Source organism: Poecilia reticulata, linkage group LG6 (genome assembly GCF_000633615.1).
Source record: "Poecilia reticulata strain Guanapo linkage group LG6, Guppy_female_1.0+MT, whole genome shotgun sequence".
Lineage (NCBI taxonomy): Eukaryota > Metazoa > Chordata > Actinopteri > Cyprinodontiformes > Poeciliidae > Poecilia > Poecilia reticulata.
In genome coordinates, this window is record NC_024336.1 from 11,380,120 (window position 1) to 11,388,004 (window position 7,885).

At 43.0% G+C, this 7,885-nt stretch overlaps 1 protein-coding gene across 1 annotated transcript in view; it reads right to left on the reverse strand.

Moving 5' to 3' along the window:
* lingo1a (leucine rich repeat and Ig domain containing 1a) overlaps positions 1–7,379 on the reverse strand; it is a 164,045-nt gene extending 156,666 nt beyond the window's left edge. Inside the window, exon 1 of the mRNA XM_008411179.2 lies at positions 6,967–7,379. The gene's annotated coding sequence lies outside the window, so the exon portion shown is untranslated. The remainder of the gene's footprint in view (positions 1–6,966) is intronic.
* Positions 7,380–7,885: the final 506 nt, after the last annotated feature.

The following is a 7,885-nucleotide window of genomic DNA, read 5'->3' on the forward strand; positions in this document are numbered from 1 at the left end:
TAGTATTTGCATTTACTCAGCCAGCCAGAAGAAACAGCAAAGGCAAAGGAAGGGAACAAAAATAGCAATCTCATCCTTCACAACTGGAGGGTTAATGTCTCTAACCCAGTTCCAGCTGATTCCAGCTTCAAGTCCCAAATGTATTTGCAGGTGTGAGGATTACAACGGCTTTACCCAAAACAACTTTAAAAACTTTTTTTGTGTGTATCAGTGTGATTACTAATTAACAGGGTGATAAAATAATTTAATGGGGGGGAAAAAAAACAGAACAAGTTAAGTCCTATATCTGTTATGTGCAAGCGACAGAGAGGATGCAAACACGGGCTCAGGAAGCAGCCAGGAGGATGTACTAGGAAGTGGGATTAACGGCTTAGCCGGCTCTGTTGGGCTAAACGTGAAGGTTTTCGGCGCCCTGAAGCTGACTCCGTTCAAACCCGGCAGCACGCGCCGAACTCCTCCCCTGCTCCGGAGCGGTTTCTGTTCCGACTATCAGGTTACGTTGCGTGGAAGACGTGAGGGCGACTCCAGAGATTCCTGTGCATGCACGCCTAACGGGGTTCGTCATTTCTGCCTTATAGAACTTATTTTTATTCATTTTTAAACAAATTTTTCCACAACAAATTTTTGAAGAGACATTTTCAGCCCATCAAGCAGACGATGAAACGCGAAAAACATACCTAGCTTCAGACCGGGTTCCAAAGGTTTTGAAAGGGACGGAAAAATTAAGAGTCACTAATGAGGTTGTGACGCTTGTCGCTGGTTTTTGTTTTTGTAGAAATGGACGCCGTCTCTTCTGTGCTCCTGTAGACACACAGTATGTTAGGTTTGCTTAATTAAATTATGTAACAGAGGAATATTTTTATAATCTTCTAAAATATCCAAACAGCAAGTACCGTCATCCCAAAACAAAAGATTGCTAAAATTCTGCCATGGTGGTATGAATACAGACATCACATTAATATTCATTCGCATTTGGGTTTAGAATGTGTTTATGCAGCTAAACCGTTTTTTGTTTTTTTTAAAAAAAAGACAAGATAAGTCATGTTTCCTATTTTATATCCTCAACTCTTATATATTTATACTTGGCTACATTATGCAACTTCTACAAAAATATGTTTTCTACATATTTTCTGAAACTGTCATCATGACAGAATATAAGACAAATAATCTGAGAAAAGATTGAGCTCCTCCTCTTCCCTGAGCTGCTATTGCCATTTGAAAAAAAAATCCATGGCTCCTGGTCAAAAACAACCAATCAGAGACAGGAAGAGGGTCTTAGCGCTGTCAATCATCCTAGTGTACACTTCAAAGTGTGCCAATAGTGGAGAAGCAAGTTACCATTAAAGAAAAATTATCATCTGCTGTTGTCGGTGGCCATGCTAACTAGCCTTAGCATTCATGTCAGGCTGTGTTGTGGTGAATCAGCACAAGCGCAGCACAGAGAAAGGCAAAGGGTGTGAGCAGCACGTAAGAGTGATTGACCTCGTTAAGACCCTCCTCCTGGTTCTGCTTGGTCATTTCTGACTGAGCGGTGTGTTTCTGTAGTTACAGCACTGGGAAAAGGCAGAGGAGCTTGATTTTTTCCCCCCCACATATTATATGTCTCATGTTATGCTGTCATGATAAAGTTACACACACATATCGTTACATACAGCAGCTTTACTGTCTGTACAATGTGAGCAAGGAAGATTGAAGTCAAATTTCTTGTTTGTGTGCAAAACCCAGGCCAAAAAAGCTGATTATTATTCTACCAACAATAGAAAAGCTAAATATGATCTTTTTTCAGGGCCCTGGTTGTTACCCAGGATAAAAAGGAGCCCGATTTAAATACTCCTAACACCATTGTTAGAGCCCATTATATCCTATTTACATTATCAGCAAAGTTAATTATTTGCTAATCAATACGCAGAGGGAAGATAATGGAAGAACTCCTCACTGTTTACTCAAAAACAGCTGAGCGGTGAGAGAATAGGATTCGGAGACATTATATGCTTATCTTTGGCACATTACTCTGAAGTATTTTTATATCCGCTTTGTCATTGCAAAGTGCATTAATAACGAAATTACATTTCGAACCGCCGCTCCTTTGCAGCTTTGCACTGTCGCAGTGAATCTCTTTTGTTTAGAGGTGCTGCGTGTCCAATCGCGTCCGACCAAAACGCGCTCGGATGAGAGGCTCCAAATCCCACGGAACTATGTGACTCGCGCCCGCCACCGCGGACACCATTAGCTGTCAATTGCTGTAACTAATTTGCCAACTTCATTTCATGCATCATGCTAAATTATGAAGCCACATCGGTAATAACCATTATTCGCTGTAATGACCATGAGGAAAGCTGCTGTGGAAGTTGAGGGAACGGGGGGATGAGTTGTTAATTTCTCATTTGGTGATGGGTGGTATCAGAGCTTCCTCGCTGTGGGAGGAGGGGCATCCACCGGCGGCGTGAGTCACTCTTGGATGCAAGTCACCTGCTGCCTGGCAAGTTGTTTTACCGCTGCAGAGGGGGAGAAGAAAAAAAAAAAAGGCCTCCTCCTGAAGGTCTTGTGTTTTGTTTATGCATTTTAACAAGTGGATGCATTCCTTTAAAAAAATAAAATAAAATAAAAACACCAAATTAGATGTTCAGAACGGGGTCTGAAAATGCAGATTAAGGTCTGGGTGGCAGACCCGTTTCCATCTTGGCCCAGATCAAGATCATGAATGTCCTTAAAGGGCCGGTTGTGCCAGAACGTCTTGATAAAACCCATTAAGAAGCTGAAACAGTACTGGTAAATAACTGGCTCTGCATTTAATGAGTACGTCCTAAATTGGGGTAATACTGAACATCTTCTCACATTGAAGTAATTTGGCAGCAGAACAGCTTCGGTTTGAATGATACAATAAAATTAAAATACACAACTTGAAGGTTTTATTTACGTGGCTCTAAAGTCTAGAGGGCCACATAAAAACTTAAGGTGGGATCAGATTTAAGGTGTTTGACCAACATTTTCAAAATAAAAAAAGGTAAAACACAATCTGGTTGATTTTACTTTAAAGAAAAAAAAAAGAGGAAACACTGGTGCTAAACTCATACACTGATCATCACAGTTGCAATGTCATCTATTACAATTGATTATTATTTTTAATACATGTAGTGCCTTTAAAAAATATTCCCTCTCTTGGACGTTTTCCCTCTTTTTATTACTTTTACAAATCAAATATAGTCAACAAAAAAATTTAGACATAAAATAAGTGCATAAATATTAAAGTGGCTGACCTAATGTAACAGAGGTCCAGTCAACTGGTGCTAGTCGTCTCACAATGAGCGGGATAAGAGTGTCTGTAGTGTCTGTAGTATAAAAAAAATAGCTTTTCATCCATCAAACGACATTTTGTTTGGTGGCTTTTTTTATGAGCACCCTGGACTTAAATAGTAAAGTGAACTTCAGCTAAATGTGCTGGTTTTGAAGTGCTGAGCTGAATGTTTTGTGTTTTTGCCTCTTTTCTTTAGAATAACAGGTAAAACAAGGTGGTTAATTAATCAAACTAGCCCTTTGGGTAACTGTGTAGGAATATTGTTGCAGTTTGCCAAATGTACCTTTAAATCAGTGAGGATGCTATCCTTCAGTGTGTGTTATTTTTCGTCTAACAAAGGCACACTGCTACTAGGAAACCACCAGGTTATAAAATATGGATTACCACTGCAGAATTTGAGGAAATACAAAGTTTTTTAAAAAAAGAGAGCCTTGAAATTTAAAAGACGATAATTCTGCTTCGTGTGTATTTGGGTCGATGACACCGCAAGATGCACATCAGCTTGTAAATGCAATGGTGGAAAAAAGACTTTAAAGAGTTTCTGACATAAATTCTGAAGAATTTGAGTTTTACTCCAGTCGGCCGTTGTCCTCAACTTTATTGTTTTTGGAAACCCAGACAGTGTTCTCTGACACGACTCAAACACTTTGCTGCTGCCACACGGTAGCAAAACGTTGCTGCTGTGAGGCACTTTAAATTCAGAAATAAACTGAAGTTATTTCCAGTCATACTGACCCCTGAAAACACTTTATATCCGAGCCACACGTTCACACACTAATCAGTAGGAAACCTGGTGTTAACTTACCCAGAGGCACATCGACATGCGAGAGGAGAAAACCCAAATCAAATCAACAGCGAGCCAGAGTCGCCCCAGAACAGGGCCGGTTCTAGGCATGGATACATGAGGGGGCAGGCAGAAATGTGAAGGGGGCATCATTAGGCGAACATATTTATTAACATTGCTGACTTGTGTTTTCTTCATGGGCTTGGGGTAAACTGTGCCCAACCCAACAACAACAAAAAAAGCATACTGTAAGACCTTTAAAATAGATAGTCTTCATCCAAGATTGAACAGTCAACAACAACATCTATCTACTTGGATGGTCTTTATGCAGTTACATATCTTAAACTAAAAAAAATAACCTACATTTCAAATAGGATTAACAAACAGTATGGCTACAGCAGAGTTTTTGGGTTTTCTTACCACTCCTACTTTTCTACTTTTTCTTCACGCCTTGCATAGCAGAGGACTCTAGCCATGCTCACCGTGGGGTAGCTGGCAGGATTGTATGATCTTAAAGCGTCATTGTGTGTCCTAATAAAGTTCTGAGAACTTGGACCTCTAGACCTCTAGACTGCTGTCTGTTCTGCCTGACCTGAGAATCTAACAGCACAACATTCTGGGCCCTACAGGTTCAACCTTTCACTGCAGGGGTCCAGTCCTCAAGGACCAAAGACCAGTCTCCTGCAACCTTTAGGTGTCTCTCTGCTTCAGCACACCTGGCTCCAATATCATCTCTCTAGAAGAGCTCAGACTGCATGCTAGTGATGCAGTTTCACCATTTAACTCTAGTGTGGAAGACAAGGAACACATCTAAATGTTGCAGGATTCTTACTCTCGAGGATTGCAGTTTGAGACCTCTGCTTCCCTGGATCTCTTGCTTAACAAGCTGGATCTCGTCAAAGCTCCTTGTACCAGATCTTCTCCAGACTTTGGTGAATCACATCATCATAGATTCTATTCGCCTGCCCACTCTCCAACGCCTTCACCGTTCAGACTTAGCCCTCACAAGCCATCTACCATCTACCCTGTGTGCCTCTGGATGAACAAAGACTCTGCACAACTTGGATCTCTGCCTTCCACGCTTCCCCATGTCTACACCACCTCACTAGACCTCAAACTTTGTCTCATTATTTATTCTGCACATTATCAGCTGTCTCACACATTCTTTCATTTACAGACTCTGGTTCCAGAAGTCCTATCCCCAAATCTATTGCACTTCACTTTTATAAATAAATCATTTTCCTTTTTACCTCGAGTCCTCTGCGAGGTTCTGCGAGAAAACCACCTACCCTACGTTCTTTATACTACAGACCTTTTGAGATTTGTTGACCAAGGAATACTTTAGGCAAAAGAAAAAGAACAACAGTCTCCCCTGCTGCTGTCTTCCTATTATCATTGCAAATGTAATTCCAGCTCCTCGCTACAACCGGTGAGAACACGAGTCGCCGTGCTGCACCTGTATTTCAATATGCAGTGGGATCAAGCCAAAATTGGCTAAGTGCTAGGAAGGAATCCTAAATGAAACAGCAGCAGAAGGTCCACCCGAGGTGGGGTAATTTGATTTATCTTTTATTATTTTTCCCATCTCCTGGCGTTACCACAGTTTGCTCTTTTGAAATGGAAAATGTGATAAATATTGATGTCCCCTGCAAGAAATGCAGCCAGCGAGGCGCGAGGGTGCAGGTCTTTGGTGATCTATAGCGCTTTCCTACTCCCATCAGAGAGAACCTGAAGGTGTGTGTGTGTGAACTGACCCCCAGCTGCCAAAAGCCTGGCAATCAGAAGAGGCTTGGCTGTCCAAAAAGCTCTTACTGAGCTGTATTAAAACACACACACACACACACACACACACACGCACACACACACACGCAGCAGCACATACAGTCTCGTCTTCTCACTCACTTCGGTTCTCGTGTCTCCTGTCATTCTGTCATTCCAAACTTCTTGATCTTTTTGTTCTCTTGCTTCCATTACTACTTTCAGTAACCAAGATCTCTCATTTCTTTCCTCCTAGCAATCCATTTTCTCCTTGTAGAGCTCAGAGACGAGAGAGGAAGACGAACGGCGACTAGCAGAGACAGCTGCCAAGATAAAAGCAGACATGAGCCAAACCAAAGTAGCTGCGTCAACTTCGCCGGGCTGGTAAAGTGAAAATTAGTGGGAAGCAAATGTCCTTGATTGAGTAAAATAAATCAGCTAAGGTACATACAAATGAAGTAAAGAGGTGCTTAGTAATGGACTTGTAAGTTGAGGCAGATCTCTTGGGAACTGGTCATAACTCTACGCAACATTGCCTCTCCAAAAATGGCTGCCAGGACAGGAAGTAAGCATCAAATATAGCGAGTTGAGTACAACTCTGCTGCACCAGACGCAGAAACTGTTGCCGAAAATAAACTCTCCACGGTTTCATAAAGATGGAAATATCACCCACGGCTCGGCGGATTTAGCTCCGCACGCCCACCTATCTGCATCCAGGCTCTCGCCCTGGCCAAGCTGCTCCCCCGCAGGCACTCACGCAGCCGAAACTGCTCAGAGTCGCGCAGGTAGAGCATCGCAAAGTTGTCTGGGATGGAAGCTGAAAATACCAGCAGATCAATGCGCAGAAGCAGCGAGCCGGCGAACAACGCTCCCAAGTGTCGGGAGGACAGTGAACGTCTCCCTGCTCTCTACCTGACTCTTTTTGCTAACCCAAAGGCAGATCTCCCCTTCCCCCTCTCTCTAACCGTGTCCCACTTAAAATGGCCAGCTCAGCTCAGTTTGACTGCTCCCCTCCATATGATAGCGTGCGCTCTGCGTTCACCTGTCAATTTGTTGTGACAAGTGAATTTGGGGGGGGGATAGGAGGTGCGAGAGAATCAGGCAGAGAAGCGAGAAAAGACAGCCTTACCCAACGCCGTTAACAGAGGAAATCCAAAGATTGCTCGTTTCCATTCACGGCGGCTGCTCATTAAATCCAATATGCTGGAGGAAGGATGGAAGATGCCATCTGAGATGCCGCCTCAATAGAAGGAAAATGAGATTTCTTTAATGGAACGATGTTGCAGCGGTGTTAAGAAAAGTGATAAGTATGCATAAGGACGGGGTGGAGGGGATCTGATATCCAGTCCACGGCCGTTTCCCGTCAGCGGCGGAGCCACACGTGTACACGCGTTGACACATGCGGTCCGCGCAGAGAACGAGCGAGGGAGGGTGTATCCAGGCTGAGAGACTGAGGTGGGAGAAGGAAAAGTGGGATGGAGACCGGCAGGGGGAAGAAAAGAAAGGGGAAAAAAAAGGAAGAGAGACACAGAGGAGAAGGCAGCTGATCCGGAAAAGAGCAAGGTGGAGGGAGGAGGAGGAGGAGGAGCAGTGGATGATGAGAGATGGGGAGAAGGGAGGGAGAGTCTATCCTTTCTGTCTTATTTTTCAGTCGATCTAAATAAAAAGTGTTTGAACCTCAACAGAGAGAGAGATGGTTGAATTATTTTGCCACATCTGTATGTGAAGGTACCATCTGGGATTCTTCACCATTGGGAAGCCCCAACCTTCAGAGTGTTGGATCATATATGTGATGGATGGATGGATGGATGGATGGATGGATGGATGGATGGATGGATGGATGGATGGATGGATGGATGGATGGATGGATGGACATGCAATAAAGTATTGAAACCCATTTCTGCATTTTGTTTTGACTTCTCACCTAGAAGACAACGTGTATCTAACCCCCAAAAGGTTCTACCCTTATATGTCAAAATTCACACAAACATATTTCTTTAAAGAATTATTTTTTTCTTTGGCTCTTACTGGATTGATAGGAACGTGGG